Source organism: Cupressus sempervirens, chromosome 8 (assembly GCF_028749045.1).
Source record: "Cupressus sempervirens isolate cs-2001-9-10 chromosome 8, ASM2874904v1, whole genome shotgun sequence".
In the NCBI taxonomy this organism is placed as follows: domain Eukaryota; kingdom Viridiplantae; phylum Streptophyta; class Pinopsida; order Cupressales; family Cupressaceae; genus Cupressus; species Cupressus sempervirens.
The window spans coordinates 292,618,468-292,642,365 of NC_143125.1; positions in this window are offsets into that span (position 1 = coordinate 292,618,468).

The window sequence follows — 23,898 nt, forward strand, 5'->3', positions numbered from 1 at the left end:
TCGAGAATCTAAACTCCAACTTATTTATAACATCAACATAAAATATAACTCCCTAAATCTAGGATCCTCCAATGTTAGGGATATGACGATATTGAAGATAAAAAAACAACATCATTTAATACAAAGAGCAAGTTGTGTTTAGTGGCACATGAATTCAGGAGTTCATGACATCTATATTTACTCCATAATGGTTGATAACCTCTTTGACTCATCTTGCAATGGTAATTGTTGATGACTAAAGTCATGGAATCATTATGAGCTCAAAAAAGTCATCCAACTTCTTATCAACAATTTTTTTTAATGCTAACTTCTTCTTCCCTTGCTAACTCATCATTTCTTTGCAAAATATTAGAGTGCACATGCAAAAATTGCAATACATATCCAAGATAAAATTTATAATAAGTTTTTCATATATTAGCTTTGCTCTTATCACATGGCTACAAGAACTACCCAATCAATCCAAGATGGAAAGATATAATATTTTAGTCCATGTAACTATATAACATAAATTTATAGCATATTCATTCAAAATTAGATATATCAAAGTGCACATACATATAGTTGTATAAACATAGGTAATCTGAACAAGTCTATCAAAAACTCAAGAAGATTCTAGGTCCTAGCCATAAAAAATGAACCAAATAGGCCTTAAATTTTCCTCATCATCTCCCCCCACCTTTTCCCTTTTCTAGTCCTTCAACAAACATGAAATTCTTGACCCTGGTTGTCATTCTATAATATCTAGTTATTTTCTTCCTTGCACCTCCTCCTCCAAAGCTCCAATAAAAACCTTTTGTTTCCCTATATTTTTCCCATCTCCTTACCTCTCCTTCCATATCATAATCATCCAAATTTTATGCATTTTCTAGCAAGAGAGAAATAAGCATGGGTGGCTGGAAGGTGAGAGGAATCTAGGAACTTTGTCTAACTCTACCTAATGTAATGTACCAAGGGGCTCTTTTATTTTCCATGATAAAATTAAGGTGTAAGTGTAGCACTTTGTTTGTTATATCCTCATACATGCTAGCCAAATGCCATTCTATTGCTTTCATAGCCTAAGGTAAATCAGTCTCAGCCATTTCAACATATACATCAAATGATGCATCTCTAAGGGGATAAATTGCATGACTTCCTATATCTTATGGAGAAATTTTCAACCAGTCATAATAGTAAGTTTTGGGATCCTGAGCTTCTGTCCTTAGGTAAATGGGAATTTATTCCCCTAATTCCTATAAGATTGAGCCTGTGATTCCCTACTTATCTCATTTTGTATCCTGGACACCAGGGCTCTCAACTAAATATTTCAAACATACAACAAAGGATTCCATTCTCTGTTATTGGGTAATACAAAGTTATGAAGAAAATGCTCACACAATAAATTTTGTATGGCTACAAGAGAACTGTGGAAAGCTTGGGAAAATTCAAGGGTTTCAACCAAAGATGGAGACTTATCCCTCATTGCAAAAATCATTTGATAATTTAGGAATTGTCCTTTAAGGAATAATACATAAACAAGAGATGAGGAATGACAACTCATTAGTTCAAGTATCATTGAAGTTACCTTAGTAAGCTTTGTATGTAGTTGCTCCACTTCTTCCTCCTTTTCCAAAATGTCTTGATAATTTTTAATTTTTTTTTAAAGGGGTAAATGCTTTGACCTGGAGCTATGAACCAGTGAGGCCACAAACAGAGGACCTCATCCCTATGAGATTTGAACCTTGATGGAAAGGATAACAACTCAAATACTTAACCATGAGAACATTCCACTATTGGCAAAAGGTCTTGATAATTACTGTCAATGGCTTGATTCAAATTTTTCTTTTGTTGTCTCCACTACTCTCTTTCAAAAGTCAATTGATTGGACAACGAAATAATGGAGAGAAATGATATAGAATGAGAGGCACCTAACATGGTATTCCCATTAGGGTTTTCTCCTGCTACATTTAGAACAACAGTCTCATCATAAGTAGAACTTTAACCTTTGGAGGGTCTCTCCTTACTACTTTAGACCTCTCAAGATTGTCAAACTATTGAGCAGTTGTAGCTAGCACATCTAAACCATGTTTAAGTATTTGCTCTATCACTTCATTCAAAAAGCTCATATAAACTCCAAAGTATAGAAAACATTTTTCAAACATTTTTCTTTATGCTACAAGAAGTAATTTTGGTATATCCTCTTCCATTGGAAAGTTTCCTTCTAACACATTATTATTTGCTAAGTCAACAAGGTCATTAACTAACTGGGGTTCTCTTGAGGTTGAACCCTTCCTCTAAAACCTGCAGTCATGTTCATCAAAACTATAATCACTCTCAATAACTACTTGCTCTTCATCCTTTTTATCTACAAAGAGTTTCTCTATTTCAATCTCAAGTGGTGAATCAAAAAATTCTCATTGACTATCACTAGGTTTAGTCATTTTGTGCTCAAGTGGCTCAGAAGATTCAAGATCAATTGCTGACCCAATTTGTGGTACATCTGCAAATAGATTTTATTTCTCTCTACAACTTCTTACTGGGGTTTCATTTCCTTTTACAAGCATTTTATTCTTTTTGGAAGTAGTTGAGGCTATAGGAACTTTTTCATTTGTCTTTTTGACAAGAATAGGAGGGTATTTTTCTTTCTTCTTGTTCTTTTCTCATAGAATTCCTAGTTTTCATAGATAAGGGTGTACTCTTTTCTTCAAAGAATTTCACTTTCTTCTTGCCTTTAGCATGGACTAATATAGATGTACAAACTCTAGGAGAACTTTTTTAATTTTTACACATAGAACTTCTAGAATCTCCTAAGGAAGATGTTGATTCCATTCTTTCAATTATTTTTCTAATCCCATGTTTAGTGTGAATATGTTTTCCTACTCTTTTCCCTATAGGTCTTAGGGTTTTCTTTTCAAATTCTCCTAAAAGAAAATCCCATGTGACATATTTTTTTCTCTAAATACCCTTTCCACTATTAGCTTAATTAGACAATGGTGAGAAATGATGTTGATCTTACCTCCCTACATGAGTGAAACCCTCTTCTTTAGAGTACTGAATAGAAAGTTGGGAACATTCACTGATCGGTTGTCATGGCATAAGCAACTTAAAATTTTGAATGAACAAAATGCATAAATGTTTGCCAACATTCAGAAGTGAAATATTTTATTATATATACCACACAATCCATGTAAGGGTCTGGTAGAGATAATTTCTTCGTACCTTGTTTCTCGTCAACATCCAATGGTGGGTTTGTATGTCATGTAAATTGAGCTCTAGTAGTTGTAGGATCATTTTTTTCTAAAACCTCTTCCCATTCATATGACAACCCCATGACTTTTGCCACAATTTCTAGAGTGAATGACACCCTCACTCCCTTGACCATAGTTACATCATCACTCAATGTGCTCAAAAACTAAGAAGCCACTTCACCATCCCAGCTAGTAAGCTTCTAAATTTAGTCAAGCCAACCCATGGCTTGAAAATGTGGCATGCATGCCTAGTTGTTTAATAGGATATCATGGATTGTAGGTTCACACCAATCCAAACCTCCTCCCATATTCTCAGAGTACCAAGACATACACACACACACACACAAAAAAAAAAAAATCACAACAATTCAAGACAAGATTCACAATCACAGCAAGGAAGTTTAGTAGAGAAATTCAAAATGTGGAGAAAACAAAGGCAATAGTCACAGGAGAAATAAAAAGGTTCTTGGAGTTAAGCACTCATGGAAACATGATTGAAAATCTTCAACATATCACAAGTTAATTACTCATAATTCTTTAGACTTCTCGTACCGGCTACCTTAGCAAATTATGTGTGAAATAAATAATTCCTTTGAAGTTGTCACATCATATGCAAAATTACAAATGTGTCAAGATTTTACAAAATTTTGGCAAAAGTTTACAAAAGTGAAAATTTGGATGTGAAAGTGCAAATTTGGTGATATTTAAAAGAATAGTAGATACAATAATTATAGTCACATAAAACAAAAAGATGATACCTCTCCTCACAACTTAATTAAGAAATTGATCCCACAATTGCACATGTGACAAGAGCGCAACCAAATTGAAAACTAATAATAAAATATATACCTTGGATAGTATGTATGAACCTAGCAAGGTGTTGATGGTAGCAACAATTATCATTCGTTGGTAGAGAATGATGAGGTGGTAAGGTGGAGAGAGAAGAAATGATGAGGTGGAAATATGGAATTTATTATGAAGAACATACTTTCATAAAGAAAGTATTTATTATGAAATGATTTGAATGCTAAAGAGAAGAACCGACATGAGTGGAAGGCTCAAGTCTAGATGCTACAAGAGGCTTGTCTTCAGCTTTAGATTGAAACTATTGTAGGAACTACTCTTTTCTCTTAGGCTTATGATATAGCTTAAGCCTTTGTCCATTTACCAGCAATTTGAAATGCATTGGATCAATAGTTTTCAATTGGATGACACCATTTAAAAAAACAATAAAAATCTCATAAGGTCCTAACCACCTAGTTTGAAATTTTCCAAGGGTATGTTCATATTTGGAGTCATAAAGGAGAGCCTGTTCACCAACTACAAAGTATTTTTCCTTTATAAATTTATCATGCCACTGTTTCCTTTTGTTGTTGCACCATCTCTATGTTATACAAGGCACATTTCCTCCATCCATATAGTCCAATTAGAGTCAAAACTCACTCCCTTCAAGAAATACTAAGATCTAGATCTAGTTCCAATAATGACCTTAAATTCTTTTGCTCAAATTCCATGGGCATTAGAGCTAACTTACCATAGACAAGCTAAAAAGGTGTGAATCCAGTGGTGGTTTTCCATGTAGTCCTATAAGACCATAGTGCTTTAGGAAGCTTTTTTACCCAATCCTTCTTGTGAATTGACACTATTTTGGTAAGGATTGATTCAAGTTCCCTATTAGTTACCTCTACCTAGCCATTAGCCTGTGGGTGGTAGGGAGAAGATTTTCCATGCCTAATTTTGTATTCCTCCATCAAAGTAGCTATGAGATTTGAAGTGAATTGAGCACCTTGGCCATATGCTAGTTCTCTAGGGAGACCAAATCTTGTAAAGATTGATTCATATAAAAATTTGGCAACCTTACTATCCCTAAGATGTTTCATAGGCTTGGCTTCTACCCACTTGGTGACATAATCAATATAAATGAAAATATAAGATTTACCTTATGAAGTAGGTTCAATAGGCCCAACAAATTCAATTCCCCATATATCAAAAGTTGTTACAAAAGCCTATGGCCATAGCGGCATCTCATCTAATTTAGTAGGCCTTCCCATTCTTTAGCATCTATCACATTTCTTGGTGTACTTAGTTTCATCCTTGTGGAGAGTTGGCCAATAGTATCTAGTGGCCAAGATTTTGAATGATGTTCTTTTGGTAGAAAAATGACCTACACATGGTTCATCATGACATCCCCAAGGGATATCATAAGTTTCATCCTCTCTTATACATCTACAAATCACTTGATTGAGACCAATGTAAAACATAAATCTAGCAATCCAAGAAAAGTTAAAACTTTTCTTTGGTGACAATTTTCTTTGCTTGGAAGAAAAGTGAGATGGTGTCCTACCTATGGTCAGGTAATTTGAAATGTCAAGATACCATGGGTTTTGTGTTGATAATAGAAAAAGATGCTCATCTAAAAAATTGTTATCAATGGTTGCAGGATCATCAAGAACATGTAAACGAGATAGAATGTCAGCTACTACATTGACTTTTCCACATTTGTCCACAATAGTGATGTCAAATTCTTTCATAAGTAACAACCTTTTGGCTAGCCTCCCTGATATGGCAGGTTTATTCATCAAGTATTTGATATTTGAATGGTCAGTATGGACAAATATCTCATAACTAGTGGTATAATGTCTAAACTTATTTAGCACATAAATAACAAAAAGTAATTCCTTTTCTATCATAGTATAATTAAATTCTACTCCATATAGATTTTAACTTACGAAATAAATGGAATGCTCTATTGTTCCTTCTTTATGTCCTAGCATTACTCCTATGGCATAGTTTGATGCATCTATGTGAATATGAAATGGAAATCCCCAATTAGGGCCTCTCAATACTAGTACTTTTTTTAGAACCTCCTTCAGCTATAGGAAAGACTTATCACACTCAGAAACCTAGAAGAATTTAGAATCCTTTTTCAAAAAGTTGTAGAGAGGTGTTGCAATTTAACTAAAATCCTTGATAAATATTCTATAATAACCATCATGTCCAAGAAAGCTTCTCACATCCTCCTTCTTTTCAGGTGTAGGCAAAGTGTTGATTACCTCATTTTTTGTTGGATCTACCTTAATGCCTTGTGATGAAATGAAATGACCCAATACAACACCTTCCTCCATCATCATGAAACATTTCTCACTATTTAGAGAAATATTATAGTCTTGAAATATTTTCATAACCTTCTCCAAATTGATTTTAGCTTCTTCAAAAGTGGTCTCATTGGAAGTAAAGTCATCCATATATATTTCCATACATTTAGTAGATATGTCAGAAAATATGATAACAGCTCTTTGGAATGTAACTGGTGCATTACACAAGCCAAAATGCAAGACTGGGTATGCAAAGGTGCCCTATGGGCACGTAAAGGTGGTTTTCTCCTAGTCCTTTGGAGCTATTTGGATCTCATTATAGCCACTAAAATCATCTAGGAAAGAGAAATACTTCTTGCCAGCTAAATTATCAAGAACTTGATCTATAAATGGTAATTAAAAATGGCCTTTCTTAGTGTCTAAATTTAGTTCTCTATAATCTATAAAAATACTCAATTTTCCTCCTTTGTCACTATAACTAAAGGCAAAACCCATTGACTATTAGAGATTGGGTAGATAAAGACCAAAATTTAACAATTTTTGCAATTTAGTCTTAACTATGTCTCTTGAGAGAGGATCAATTCTCCTTTGAGGTTGTCTCACAGGCTTATATTTTGGTTTGATGTATATCCTATGAGTACAAAGCTTAGGATCCAATCCCTTCATATCTATATAATCCCAGGCCAAATCTTGTTGATTATCTTGCAGCATCTTCAGTATACCTTTCAAATGTGGTGATGACAAAGCACTACTAACATTGAGTTCTTTCCCTTGGATAACCTTAATCGTAATTACTTTTTCCATCATGGATATTTGAGAAAATAGAGGAGAATGCATCTCATGGGGTAGAAATAAATGAAGGAATTGGGAGGATGTTGAGTATTGAGGTGCATTTGGAGGTGGCAAAATAGTTTTCAAGATATAGTTTTGTTGTTAACACAACTAAGAATCTACTCCATACTCATTTGTGAGAATGGATGAGATAGCATCATCATCTTCTTGAGGGGCTACAAATGGATCTCTATTTATCATCATAATTTTATGGATTAATTTGAGTTTTGATCCATCATCTCCTAAATCAGGCCAAGCTACTTGATCATCTTGTAATAGAGGTTGAACAGGAGAGTATAGGCTCAAGTTCTTATTATGCATCCCATTAGATATTGTCATATTTCTAGACCTACAAGCTATGTAAGCATATGTAGTATCCAACCATGGTCTTCCTAGGATGAGAGGATACCCACCCATATTGTCTTTTGGGGAAAGGACAACAAATTCTATAGGCTATTTCCAAGAGTTTAATGTAACTATAACATCCTCTACCATCCCATCTAGTTTAATAGTAGAACTATGACCAAGCTATAAAATAGCTAGTGTCTCTCTAAGGCCAATGATATGCAAGTGATATAACACTTCCTTTGTCATTACTGATGGGAGTCAAAATTGCTTTCTTGATTTGAGTTCCATTGTAAGCTTTTCAGTGATTTTGAGCCCCTTATAAGTGCATTTAATGCATGTGTACCCAACTATCCTTTTGAGGCCTAAGAGGTGTTTAATGTTTCTAACACCTTGCATTAAGTATTTGAATGTTTCTTGTACTAATTAATTTTCATTTTGAGTCATCCTATGAAGTTTCGTGTTGAGTAATGTTCAGTTTTGCATTTTTTCCAAGTGTCAAATAGCAACAGAAAGCCTAGTTTGCATTTGAATATCTCACACCCAGTAATGTTTCATGACTCTCTACTTTGGGAATGTTTATTACACATATCTTGGAACCTATATTTCATACTTTGATTCATTTTGATATAGTTTACTAGGTTTTGAATCTCTCAAAGTCAGTTGTTCATTATTGTCATGTTGATGTCAATTGTTTAGAATTCTGGGAGGCCCTATTTGACCGATTGTAACTTTGCCCCATTTGACCCTAATGAGAAAATAAATTTTGCATTGCATTCTAGAGGTAAAATAATTGTTATTTTTTAGATTTAAACCTATGAAAAATCTATTTGACTAGTTTTCAAACGAGATTCCAAATGCAATTTAGAAAGTTTTATTGGTCTAAAGAAATGCAAATTGATCACTACCATTGTTTGAGATGTCATAACTCTGAATTTGTGATTTCCTGAACCAAATGGATTCTATCATTATGTTCTACCCTAAAAATTATTTAAGTGTGCAAATTTACAAGTCTTGAAAAATCTATCTACACACTTTTTCAGGTTCATTCTGTTTGCAAAAATCAATTTTCTGCCAGTGTTCCCAATTCTACAAATCCAAGTACCCCACTTTGACCGCTTGCAAAATGCATCTAATTATTTGTCATGAGACCTGATCAAATATTTATATCATCATCATGATAAACTAATTCCCTAGTTTCATGTCCTCAAGTGTTAGTTTGACCTATTTTCAAAACAAAAACTGAATGTGATTTGTGGTTTTCTAACATGTTTGCTTGCAAGAAGTTCTAAGAAGGAAAATTTGATAGTCAATATCTTTTGACCCTGAAGTAGTCATGAGATGAAATCTAACAAGGTAAAAGAATGCAAAAATAATAATTAGCATGTTAGATTACATGGCTTAGTCAGGTGTTTTGTTCAGTTTTACGGCCAATCAGAGAACCCTTTGGCACGAAATTGGCAGTTTGCAAGAAAGGTTTAAAATGAGTTTTAGAGGTTGAATTAATGATTTTTTTATTTCCAATAAGTATGATAGGTTTAGTAACTAGTTTGAGATGTTAGGTGTTTAGATCAAAAAAAAATTAGCCAGTTCCGGCTAAATTCAACAGACTGATGAGACAATGGGAAGTTTTTAGATGTTTTGACTAGGAATTATGATGGTTGTAATCATTATAACTTTTCAATGAGTACATTTCTTTCTTCCAGGTCAATAGAGTATCTTGGCATACATACACATAAATAAAGAGTGAGAAATTTTTCAAAGGGTAATAGCTAATATCCTTTTGCTATGTGGTGACAACCCTAGCCAAGTTGCCAAGTGTTCACATAATAATTTACCAAATGTGTAACAAATGATAGAAGATGAAATAAGAAAGAGAAGTATCATAGATTTCAAAGGGACAAGCTAACATACAAGATCTTCACTTGAAGCTTCAAATGGACCTCACATCAAAAGTTAATAAATACATTACCTAAATGATTGAAACATCGCATAGGGAGGCCCCCTGTTGCTACCTATTGCCCCTATGAAGAAACCTCATGCTCAAAAAATCCATCTCCATCTTATTATTACATAGGAGCATGGGTCATACATGAGATTAAAGATGTCCCAAGTTTAAGAAAATAGGAAGCAATATAGAAGCATGTGAATGCCAAATGCTCTTGACAAGCTTACATATCATAATAGTTGGCAATATCAATTATGTGAGGAGGAGGATTGTAAAACTTTTATCAAGCTCCATTTCAAGAATATATCACCAATCCAAGTGCCAAAATGAGGCCTAATCTAGCAACCACAGCAGTATGGTAATGATGCCAATGTTGGAATTCAATGGTTGCTCCAAGTTGTTCATGCCTAAACTCAAGTGGCACAGGTTTGAGCATGAAAAGAATGGGATCTAATAGTCAATAGTTTCTCGTCAATCTCATCACAATTATCAAGACCCATATTGTTGCTCTTGTAATGTTTCACTTTGTAGACTTATAAACTCAGAGGCATAATCCATCACATTCTAGGGTGATCCATTTACAAAGAATGGAGTCAATTCATCACATAAGGTCGTGGGCTATAATTCAAGGATGTAGTGATCAATTTTTTTATGCTAGAGACTGGATTAATGGAAGGTCATGGGCTAACCTTCATAGCCATTGCACAATACATATTCTAAATGGTGCAAGGGGAACCACATTCCCTTACTTTCCAATTAGTTGTGTCAAGACAATTTTAACATGTGGGGTGTCTCTACCGTGAATAAGGAAACTTCTCTCTTTGCCACTAGTTGAAAAGTTTCAAGAGGGCCAGACCATAATCTTCATAGCCTTTAACTCATGAAGGAGGAAAGGGAAATAACTCATGAAGAAGAGGGATGAAAAAGGAAGAGGAAACAATGCCAGGCATGAACACATAGCATTAGGTTTGATGGAAAATACTGATATATCTTTTGTCCCACATTTTCTATGTGCAAACATGTTAAGATCTTTAAGTATCCCATGGCTCTCTTAGTAAGTATCTTGAAAGACACACATTTTGAAGTGCAATCCTCGCATGAGGGGCCCCACCATAGGCGTGGATGATAGCTAGTAGTGGCATCACCAAAAAAAATTAAATAGTCATGCAAATCCAGATATGGTGACATTGCATCCAAGTAACCTAATTGAACAGTTACACATGGTAGATAGTTATGAGCCTGACATAGAAATTGAGATGGTGATGTGGTGAGTAGGGACACATGGCACAATGTCACTATGTCACTTGTGATGTGGCAGTTACTAACAAGTATGGAAACATAGAGACAAGATACCACATGGACAGGGATTTTTTTAGTGGCGATTAGTCACCAATTGGCGAATATGTCTCGATCAGGCTATAGAAATTGGCAAAAAAAAACATCGTATACTAGTTGACTGGTTCACCTAGATTTTATAAAATACTCATATAGTGGTCGAAACGTTCGCCACTATTATTACGTAATTTTAGTTTGGTAGTCGAGTTCTTCGCCCATATTTCTCTTTAATGTTTACTCTTATTCGCCACAGAATTAATTGAGTGTCTCTTTTCACGATCATCATTCGCCAAATTCCTATTTTCCTATGTGAAATTTTTATTTGTCCTAGGACCCAATTCGCCATGCATCACACACAATGGGGTCCCAAATTCCCACCCTATTCGCCCACTTGATTACTTGAAATTACGCGAGCTTCGCCAAATATTAGTTCTTATCATATGTAACAGTTGGCCCATTCGCCAAAATAAAAACTATTTATTTGTAGTTGTCTATTTAAGACATGAGTTTCATTATTGAAACATGTCGAAAGAAGGAGCCTTCTTCATAGTATTGCGATCAGTAGAGAATCGGAATGACTACAACTACGAGTCCATAGTATTTTATTGCAGCCTTAATTTGATGGAGATGTCACAGTCAAATTTAAATAGGAAGAGAAGTAGGACTAATGTAGGTGGATATTTCCAAGAGAGGCCAACAAAATGCAAAAATATATCTTCACACTTTGGCAGGGGTAGATGCAATAGTGTTGGTCAAAGTAAGGAAGGTACATCATCAGAGGAGCCTATACAATCTCAACCTACACAAGAGTCCATTCAACAAATTGGGGAGCCTAATAAATCTGGTGACAAAGTTGCAGAACCTGATATCTCTAATGAAGATGACCTTGAAGAAGAATATCCAGTAAATAACCAGTACTAGGATGAATCAATCAACTTCGGTGATGATGATGGTGCAATTAATAGTAACAGTGACACTAAAGGGAGAGGAAAATCGAAAGAAAAAACTAATCGTCAGTGGGAGATGGCCAGGAGATTTAAATTTGATTGGGCAGCAAAGTATCCATTCATTGAGCCTGTGGACAATCCAATTGTAGGTGAGCCACCAGTAGAATGCAGATGTGCAATTTGTAGTTGGAAGTATAAAAAGGAAAAGTGGTTGCAGCTTAAACTAGACACCATAGAGAAACATGTTGGTAAGATTTATGAAACCTCAACTGTAGATGGTAAGGAAATAAAAGTGGTAAGATATAAAACAAAAGAGCAATGTCAACACAAAAGGAATGCTGAAGAATATTATATGTTTCAAAAATTTCAGACGAAGCCTAGTGAAGTTCAAGGTTCTATTAATGCTATTTTGCAAAAGCAAGTGAAGTAGAAGAACATGGAAAAGTTGTTCAATTAAGTAATGTTTTCTATATTTTGAGCAGAGGGCGTCCAATGATAGACTATCCAGAAATGAGTGGTTTTTTACACTTTCTGAAAGTTCCTAACTATCCTGTCAATCATTGGTCGATAAACAGTGGATGGGAATGGGCAAGTTGTATTGCACAGGTTGAAATAGAGGATGTACAGAGAAAAATAAAAGAGTCAAGCTTTATTGCATTTTCCTTAGATGAAGTTATGGCAATAGATAATATGTCATGGGTATGCATGCATGTTTATACTATACAGAATAATGTCTACCAACCACATCTACCATCTGTTGCTAAATTGAGAGACAATGCGACAGCAAAAACTTTATTTTAGTTAGTAAAGAGCAATTTAATTAAATATGGAGCTATGGATGAATTGACAATAGCGAAGAAGTTGGTCTGTGTTGGAGCAGATGGAGCTTTAGTAATGCAAGGTCAAAGGAATGGTCTTTGCACAAAGATGCAGGCTTCTTGTTCACCATATGTTGTTTCCATTCACTGTATGGCCCATAGGATGAATCTTGCTTTTAGAGTTGTGAAGAAGTTTCCTTCAGTAAACAAGGTTGAAGATTTAGTAAGAGAGTTGTATGCATATTTTTTTCGAAGTCCCAAGCGTTTTAGGGAATTTCAACACTTTTCTAATGGAAATATCGATGGAAACAAGCTTCTAAAAGATGTTGATACCAGATGGATCTCTTTGGATGGACTAGCGCATCAAGTGTTTTTCGAATATCAATCTTTGATTGGATTGATGTACGAAAATCAGGACAATGCAGAAAATCAGAGATGTGGCGACCTACTTCAGAGGTTAAGCAATATAGAGACACTTTTGACTTTGGCATCTCTTCTTCCCATGCTAGAAGAAATGAGGCTAATTATGAAAAAAGGCCAGCAAAGAGCCATGTATATTGCAAAATATGCTCAGTTGCGTAAAATGTCATGCTAAGCCCTCAATAGTCTCTATCATACTTACCTAAATTTATCTGATGATAGATTTAATCACTGGCAGAAACTAACAGATTTGGATGATCCTAATAATTATTTAAAGATCGTGGAAAATGGAGATTTATGTGTTTGTGTAAGGGGATTTCAGATACCAATGTACTACAGTGCCCCAAAGAAGTGAGCTACAAGAGTTACAAGGGAAGATTTTACCAAGATCATCGAGTCTATAGCATCTACTGCAAGTGACATAGAAAATAATATCACAATTCCCATATGATCAACTGCTTGAGGCCATGGCAATTGTGTTTCCTCAATATTGGTCCTTCAACAATAAGGAAGATTATCGTAGAAGGTTGTTGATTTTGATAAAGGAATTTTGTAAATCTATAGAATTCAATGGAGTGACTATCAACAAAATATTAGATGAGGGTCTTCTTAGATAGCAATTAGGCAGCTTTGCAAGGACCATGAAGCATCAATATCAATTAATGTGTAACCCACATGAAGAGGGCTCGGCAACAAAGCTTTGGACAGAACTAAAACAGAGCACATTGTTGCATGAAGAAATTTCAGAGTACTTCAAGCTTGCTGATCTATGTCAAACCATGATATTGGGTTCAGTGGAGGATGAGAGAGTTTTTAGTCCTTTGGGCTTCCTAAAATCAAAGCTAAGAAAAAAACTAGACAAGAATTTGGAATTATGCTTGAGGGTATACACATCTACGTATAATGTCAATACTTTTCCTTTTCAAAAAGCAATGGAAATCTGGAAGAAAAGATGCAAAAGAAGAAGGGTGGGACTGGGAAACACCATTAACCAATCTCTTACAGTGACTCCAAGTGGGACAAGTACAATTGGCAGTGGCACTAGCCATGGGATTGGGAGTCTGAGTCATAGAAGCAAAGGTCAAAGTGAACTTGAAGTTGAAGAAGACACAAACGAAAATGAAGAGAACAATGAAGCAACTGGACAACCAGAATTGGATGATGATGATGACATAGAGATGAATTGGAAAATTTAGGAAATTTTTGCTAAATTAGCAGTGGCAACCAATAGGTATTTTTTGAACTTATTAACTACTATATGATATCCTATCATTCAATGTTCATTTTAGAAAAGCAAGAAATTAGAATGTATTATGTTTCATCATTAAAATTTGAGAACAAAGAGTATTATTACTGTAGAGTGTAGTTTATATCATGTCATTAATGATCATTCATATTTGAATTTGAAATTCCTGAATGAAATTTTTTTTTCTATTTTATTCATTTATTCAACATACATTGAATTGGAAAACATGAAAATTAGATAGAATCATAGATTCAATTCCACAATTAATAATTATTAATGGTTTTCATTTGCAATATTCAGCTAATATGGTACAATTCTTATAAGCCAATGACCCTGAATTCCCTTTTATAGAAAAAAGGGAGCAACAGCAGCTTTAGGTCGATTTGCCTAATGTGAAGTCTCAAAATCTAAATCAGTAAGACATCTACAAATCTAAAACATCTCTACAACTTTAGTTGTACATTTCTGCATTTGACAGGCCAATTTAGTAAATTAGCAATTTTAGCATAGGCAATAGCATCTGCAAGACTACAACATTGATCTTGTTCAAAAAACAAAGTTCAAACTTGTTACTTTAAACTCAATTCTAGAGTCTAGATTGTAGTACATAGGATAATATGAAAGATATTCATATATAGTAAAGATATAGAGATGATTGAAACCAAAAGTACTTTCACATACAGACTATAAGTTTCTGTAGTATGCTCCATTCTTCTTCGGTTGGAAGGGAAAAAATTTTGATGTCATGGTAAATGACCTGCATTCTCATCAGCATTCCATACTTGGAAGAGAGAGTTTCAAGAAATGTTCATTCCACTAGTGCATGCAAATTTGTGAATGTTTTTATGCACTTTGCAATGCCTTCATGAGTTCTATCCTAAGGAAGGTTGCCTAAATTAGAGGTTATTTGGTCCTCCAACTTTTGTTTGTAAACTTCTCTTCCAACGAAACCTGTTGTTGAGAAATCAGGTCCAAGACTTGGTAAACCAAGAGATATCAATTTTTCTGTTTTATTATTCATCTTGGCGAGCTTTGGCCAAAATAAAGCAAGAATTTCTTCTACTTCTGTTAGTTTTTTACATTTATGAAATACAGAGGTCACCTTTATTATTGAACTAATGTGGTCCTGAATTCCCTTGCTTTCCAAATGCCTGTCAGTTGTGCTGTTGATTTCTTCCATAATTTGCTTTGCAGTTTTCTGTCTCTGACCAAAACTTTTGTTCTCCTTAAGTTGCTCTTTCAGCTTCCCAAAAACATCTGTAAGAGCTTCGTAGAGTTCAAACCAATCACACAACCTATCAGCAGAAGTCTTTATTTGCGCCTAGAAGTAATTTTTTATTTTCTTTACTGTATTATTTAAATGGTCATTCAAGTTGTTTTCATATTTTTTAATAGTATCATTTGCCGTCTTTAGGTCTTCTTTCATTTCTGAGTATTGGTGTTCACTATGTTTTCTTATTTGCTCTGCTTTATTTTCCCACCCTTTTGCTTTCTCTTCCCACTCTTTTGTTTTTACCCTCTCATTTTCCAATTCTTTATTTAACTTATTGTTTACATTTGCAGCATTCTCCAAGTTTCTGTATAACTTTGTTGAAGATTCTTTTTCATCCTGGAGTTTTTTTCCCATTTTTTCCAAATTTTCCCTCAGAGTTTTCAGTTTTGCGTCCATTCATTCTTGTTGTTTAGTTGCTTCTTTAGAGCCAGAGCATGAATTTTTTATCCTTTTCTTTAATTCTTTGCATCTGTTTACTGCTACTTTCTCACTTGCCTTTACATTTGCCAGGTTTGCCTTTAAATTATCTATTGTGCCCTGAAGCTTTCCTTTCTCTCTCTCCAACTTCATCACTGAACTGTAGACCACTTGGTTGGTCATTTTGGACACATTTATCTTGTCCACATTTTTAATTTTGGATAAATCCATTTGGAGGGTGCTAACTTGAAATTCAGATGGATCTAACTGACTCTCTGGTGGATTGTTATCTCTAGCTTGGGGCATAACAACCATGAATTCCATCATATCTTTATCTAGGTCATATGTGGGAAATAGCCTGTTGGTTGTAGGTTATGCATCACTAGCTATAGAAATTGCTTCCATCTTCATTGTCTTACTATTTTGTCTATTCTTGTTTTTTGATTTTTCATAGTTAGTTACAAATTCATTGTAACGAAAATCAGGATTTTGTAAGACAATTGAATGTTTGAATGGTGAAATAGCAGTAGCACTTGCTCTAATGTATGAGCTTCCACCAATTCCATGAGGATAACCAACACCTAGACCCATTAGTGGGGTTTGTGGATTGTTCTGAGGGTTTTGTCCTAAAGGATGGACAATTGTTGGACTCACAGTCACCATTGGCGTTGTTGTACTAGTAGTACTACTAATACTTGTCATAACCTTCTACTTCCTTACACTTTCTTGATCTCTGAGACCAAATTTTTTTACATCTATATACAATGTCCTTTTCAGACCACTAGTTGTAGTTGTACCCATGATATCTATAGTTGTGGGAGTGACAGTTGATTTGGATTGAATATGAGTGCTTGGAAGTGGAACTGTAAATGAAGCAAGAACAAATTTAATTAACTGAGATGAATCCAATGTGGATGGAATTGACTGAGTTGATGATTGATCTCCATGCCCAAGGCCTGGTTTCTGACCATGTTTTGGTGCTACATCTAGTGGTTGAGGTGGTAACCAAACCCCTTCTCCACTAGGACCCAAACCACCAAAACCTTGGTAGCCCATTTTTTCTACAATTTTTGCCCCTTTTCTATATAGAAGTTTAGTGGATGCATCAACTCCTCTCTAGATTTTTGTACTGGATGAGGGATTCAAAGAATCCTGGTCATCGTAATCATCATCAGTATCACTGTGATGTGCTTCATTTGGATGCTCCTTATTCCACAATTCGTGAAATATTGTATCCTCTTCAGCCTCATCACAATCTAAAGAGGTCTTTAGCTCATCGATATTCTTCCTCATTTCCCAAAATTGAGAAATTTTTCTTCGACTCCATCTAGCATCTATAAAATCATTCATTAGCTCTTTTGGAATAGGTTTTGTAGATGGTTTATTAGCTTTCTTGTAGAAATTGGACGATGTCATGCCCTGTAGTTTTCCTTTCTGTTTGTGCAATGCCATTATTTGTGATGACAATTCCTATATTGACATATTATTTTCAGTAGCATATTTCTCCATCTATTTTTTGACCTCCTCCCGGGAGTCCATGTTTTTAAAATTTTCAATCAAAGGAATACTTTCATGTTGATATTTGCTTGTAGAAGTCCCAATGCCCTTAAGCCTTGCTCCAATTATGTTCAGTGGATCATACTGCCAGTTACTTTCAACATCAAATTATAAAATTGAAAAAAAGGCTTCTGCCCCTTTGAATCCTCTTCTCTCAAATGTGAACCCTCCAAAAGAGAATGGCAAGGAGGGAAATATCATTTTCTTTTGCTAACCATGAAAGAGTACATCTGTGCTCTCCATTTGTCATACATATTCCAATGCAAATACCCTCTCTATTACATGTATTGGAAGTTTGTAGGGTTCTACCCATGAACCGTAAAACCTTAACACAGTGTACTCTTCCATTAAGTACCAGTTAGCCAATTGTAGTTCACTTTCAAGTTGAATGCAATTTCTACAAGTAATAGGAAATCTAGGCATTAGAGTTCTTGTAATTTTATGGTACATTGGTGCCAAAAAGAAGCCTACAAAATTGTTGTAGTTCCTTCTGTTATCAATCATCCTTATCTGAGGTGTCCACTCATATATTGGATTTTGGCCCTCAGTCTGACTGCAAAGCTTGTTTGCCTCAAATAATGCACGATGCTTTGCTAGGAGAAGATAGCACAAATAGGTTGTGAATCTAAATGTCTTCTCTAAACGTGTTTGAATCATTAGTAATTGATCTTGCATGCAACGAACAATGTGTTCAATAAAATGATATCTTACTAGTTCTTTTTTAAAATGAATATGATAAAGCATTTCAAGAATGTTGGCATCCACTTGTTTGTTACTATCCAATCCCAAACAAAATGCTAGCAAGGAAATACTGTCTTGTGCCCATGGCACAAAAATTTCAAAATCATAAGGAGGCATGTGATTTGGACTCAGCCTACAATCGCTTGTTATTCCTCTGATATAAGAATCTCTCTATTCTGCATCTAATTTTTCATAATCATTTGCCAACTTTCCCATGTCAATATGTACATTTGATTGTTGTTGTTGAAACCCTAGGTTCAACAAACTAGAGAATTCACTCTCAGTTATGGACAAAATTTCCTCCTGAGTAATTTTAGTCACAATTGCTTTTCTATTTTCATCATAATTTTCAGCATAGAGCATAACAATTTCTGGGCAAGGGAATACTTGAGCTAATGCCATGTGTGTCGACCCAGCTAGCCACAGTAAAATTTTATTTGCAATTGCATTTACACTAGGGTTAAATGAACAAAATTTTGAAGCCTTATTTGGATCGTTCCACTTGTTTTCAAGTGCAAATCTTACCTCCATTATACCCTTATTTCCATGAATAACAGGATCATGTATATCGTGGAATAAATCACTGAAACCTTGTGTTTTAAGCATATTGTAGAATTATGTTATTTTGCCCATGTTATTCTTGGTTTTTTTTTTTCCCATCGTGGTAAATATTTAAACATAGCTACAAGCCTACAGGGGTGATTCAAAATTAAAACCTTACAGACTACATTTTTTTATATAATATAAACAATAAAGTTGTAAAATTTAAAATGCGGGACATAAATTTTTAGGATTTTAGTAGCTACACTTACCCGTTCACGTTCATGTTGCCCTTAGTTTCAATTTTTGCAGAGAGATGAGAGTCTAGAGACTGTAGTATGTTGCTTTCCTCGGACCACAATCCTCAACCTAGAAATTAAGAATCTGTAACTTTGTAAATTGTAATTTGTAACCCCTTTCTAATTTCTAAATCTGCAGACAACGTATAACTGCAAAATTAAAGAAACTTAATGTGCCAAAATTGTACAATATGTACTCTATAGTCTATAGTCACCACACTTGTCACACAGTATACTTTCAATGTAAATGTGAGTGGAATCGTGGACCACTAGTGTTACCTAACCCATCATAATGTATTAATGTCATTCATAACGTCACTGTTAACTGCAAGTGGAATGTGATTATGCCAATGTGTTAACTGAGTAGTGACATGTGTCATGTTTTCAGGACGTGTTTGAAATGATAGGGTTTCATTTTCCTTTCATCCTGAAACTCAACTTCGGTTGTTGATCTATAAACATCTAACAGCACCAATGAATGGTGTGGTGGCCCCGTGGGTCATGGGTCCCACTCCCATTAACTAAGGTAGTCAAGTGTCAAGATGACTCACATCACGAGTCAGACGTGTCAGTGTCATGTCATCACCAAATTGAAACTACATTGTTATTTGTTGGTCGATCGAGGAGTTTAGTGACATGTGTCATGTTTTCGAGATGCATTTGAAATGACAGGGTTTCTTTTTCCTTTCATCCCGAAACTCAACTTCGGTCATTGATCTATAAACATCCAACGGCACCGATGAATGGTGTGGTGGCCCCGTGGGTCGTGGGTCTCACTCCCATTAGCTAAGCTAGTCAGGTATCAGGATGACTCACATCACGAGTCAGACGTGTCAATGTCACGTCATCACCAAATTGAAACTACATTGTTATTTGTTGGTCAATCGAGGAGTTTAGTGACACGTGTCATGTTTTCGGGACACGTTTGAAATGACAGGGTTTCTTTTTCCTTTCATCCCGAAACTCAACTTTGGTCGTTGATCTATAAACATCCAAAGACACTGGTGAATGGTGTGGTGGCCCCGTGGGTCGTGGGTCCCACTCCCATTAAATTATGAGTATAGTTACTATATTATTGTACTTGCCGGTAGGCTAGTACTATTGCATTCAGTTTACACAATAAGTGAATTAGTTTAGAATCAACCAACCAATGAAAATGAACTATTTTTCTTTTTATCAAATATTTCTAAAGTTTTTATATAAATTTATTAGTCTCATATATTATCTATACTATTTATCTGAATGATAATTGGTTCTTTTTATTTAGTGTTATAAGACCCCTTTTCTCGAAGGCTACCTCCATGTTCATTTATTTTCGGCTAGATTCTCGCATACTTTTTGACATAAATTTTCTTTTATATAGATTTCAATATCACAATTTGTAAATTGAATAAGAAATAATTATATTATTAAAAAAATTAATAATTCAAGAAAAAAGAGTTTAATTGGTTAATCCTAAGCTAGGTGATTCTGATAACATTTTGATATGCAATAATCTATAAATTATACAATTTTAAATCTAGAGAAGGATTGGTTAGAACCTTCTTCACTAACTTCATTTTTTAAAATTGAAATTAAATAATTAAGTAAACTATTTTAAATGTATATTTGTATAATTATATATATTCTAATAAAATATTTAAATTATTTTGTACCTAATTAGAATTTATTTTAATTGAAGTTAAAATTAGTAAATTCTTGTCTTTATTTTAACCAATATTAGAATTTTTGTATACCCTTCATAAATGTAATGCAAATTTAGAATTTTTTTCAATTTACTATAAAGACATAATATTTTAGTAAAAGTGTAAAATTAATTATTTAAATTATAATTTTTAATTAGTATAAAAACTATAACTTAACTCCATACTAATTCTATTTTTCTAATTTTTGTATAATAACTTTTTTAAAAAAAATTAATCCTAATTTCTAATTAGTCTAATAACTATTAGGCAAGTACATGCCACGACATGGCACTTGTTAAATTATATAACTACAATGATGTATATTAATTAAAATAGTAAAAGAATATATAAATAAACATTATAGTATCATGCTAAATTAAAATTAGATGACATCCTAAAGAACATTTATCATATCAAAGATATTTATCAACTAATTATATATGAGATATAGATAAAATTGTATAATTTTTTTTTTAAAGAGTTAAATTGATTAATTTCAATTATTAAATTGTTTGATATATCTTGTTCAAGTGATAAATTTATCCAATTGCAGAAGCTAGATAAATTTATCCAATTGCAGAAGCTAGACAATATTCTTAAGGTTAAATATAATGCATTAAAAAAAAACATAAATTAATTTTAAAATAACATTTATGCTTTAAAAAAACCAAACACACTTATAATAAATAAAGTTGATAATATACCAAGCTAAATAATTTGAACTTTATTAAAATTGATACAAAATTAATATTATGTATTTTAAAGTATAAATTAAAAATATCAATATAGTAAAAATTATATATGGTAAATAAATGTATAATCTAATAAAATTATATATATAAATAAAAAATAAAAGAAAAATTATTAAAAGCATTGGTTTAAATATGTAAAAATAAAAATAATTAAATTCTAATTTAAACTAATCCACTTGTCACAAGAAAATATGAGGTTGCAATTAATACTTGCATTAATAGAGGTGTTGAAAAAAATAGTTGTATTTTTTATGAAGAAAATTGAATTTTTTCATTGCCTTTTTCATCATGAACCAATAAAGTTTTAAAAAAATTGTATTTTTCAATTTCAAAAAAATGCAAATTAATAAACCTTTTGCAAACATTGGTATATCAATGAAATTTTTAGATTATAGAACTAATATGGAACTAGATGATTCCATTAGTTTCCTGCCAAAGGCAGGAACTAATAATATTTTATATTCACATAGGCTTTTATAAACAATTCAATAGAAAATTTAAAAATGCAAAATATTGCAATGTTGCATAAGTAAGCATAAGAAGTTAAAACAATGAAATACAATTTTATATAGAACTGAAACTCGAGAAATTTCATTGATATTTCTTGAAATTTACAAATTTACAAAATCAGGGGAAAACCCTAGACTCTAGAACTACTGTACTATTCATTGTAGAAACCACCAGAATTGACCATGGTTGTGAATTCTTGTAGCCAGTTGTTGCCATCTTCCACTTCATCCAAGAAAAACCATTTTCAAAGAAAATTCAACCTAATTCTTGCGCATTTCCTATGGTGTTGCAACTGCCCAATAGTCAAGCCCAATAAAAATGGTTGCAGGACCACATTCTGGTCAGGTTTCAGAAGCTTGTAGACTTCACCCGCCCAAGGGATCCCCACTCCTAAAACTGCATGAGCGATAATTTCAATGTCATCGCCCAAATATACTACTTTAAAAATCTTCCTCAGGAGCAGCAAAATTTCAACCCTCGCTTCTTCGAGGTCAAGTAGGGAGGCTAGAAATTGTGACGTAATGTCACTGTTGACATGATACCGATTCTCATTCTTCAAAAACTCGCGCCCCATAACCATTTTGACAGCAGCAATAACAAAATTCACACCAGAGCATGGAACAACCTCATTGCAAATTGACAAGAGGTTTTCCTCAGGAACCTAGAAAGGCCTTCTGCTCCTCTTCCAAAATGCATCTCAGGCGAATAGGGTTGTCCATCTTTACTGTAAAGTTCAAACTAACACCAAACAATTAACAAACAATTAACAAACCAGACCTATCGACTACCAAAAATGAGATGAGCAATGATGAAAGAAGTAGCTCAATCGCTTATAAATAAGTTTGGCGGGCAGGGTGCCAGGGATTATTTGTTTATTTCTGTCTGACTGCCAATTTAATTACATTAAATTAGAAAATATTCTCAAATCTTGAACATAATTGCAAGTACATACCGAAAAGGCTAATTGTAATTAAACACTAATACCATCCATTGTCCTGTAATGCGTGTGAAGCCACTTAACCGATGGAAAGGCCAATTGTAATTAAGACTAATAGTAATAGTACTACTGCTAGTGGATTGTGGCATGTCCTATAATGCGTGCGAAGCCACTTCACCAATGGAAAAGGACAATTATAAATTGTAATTAATAGTGACAAGACATCAATATATTATCTCCTGCAACTTAAGTGATACACTCCAGACAGAAACGTGTCACCATTTCGGACACTTGAACAAGGTTGAGGCTTCATTCCAGACATGGCATGGCATTTAATTCTTTCTGAGTGCACTGTACTCTGCATACAACTTACCTTAATACGTGTCAACATTTCGGTGACTACCTTGACAATTCTTCTTCCTTCAAGAAATGTTGGCCGAAATTAAACCTCAGCCATTGATCTTGGATCATCAGACGGTCTGAGTTCTCAAATAATACATTTAACATAATTACAGTGGTAGTGGCCAATAATTTATGTAAGTTGGTATGTTAGGTTAGGCTACTTATTTCCCATCTTTTGAAAATAGCCATACCAACTATAACTTTCTAAAAACCATTCGCCATAACAAATAAATTAATTCAATTATTTGGAAAATAATTTTGCCACCTTTTTATAAAAAAGGTATCGGTTATTAAAATATTTGCCAACCAATATCCATATTTCAAAACATAATTTGCCATCAATATTAATAATTTTATTTAAAACAAAAATTATAATCGCCATTATTTTATAAAAATTGTCTAAACTATTAAAAAAATCTCCACCAAATATCCATCCATTGACTCATAAGTCACCAACACTATTAATTTTTTTTCACCCAAATGACATGTGATTCACCACAATTTTATAATTTTTGGGAGGGGGGGTTCCTTAAAGTTATCCCTGCATATGGAAGAGGCCAGTGACATGGAAATGAT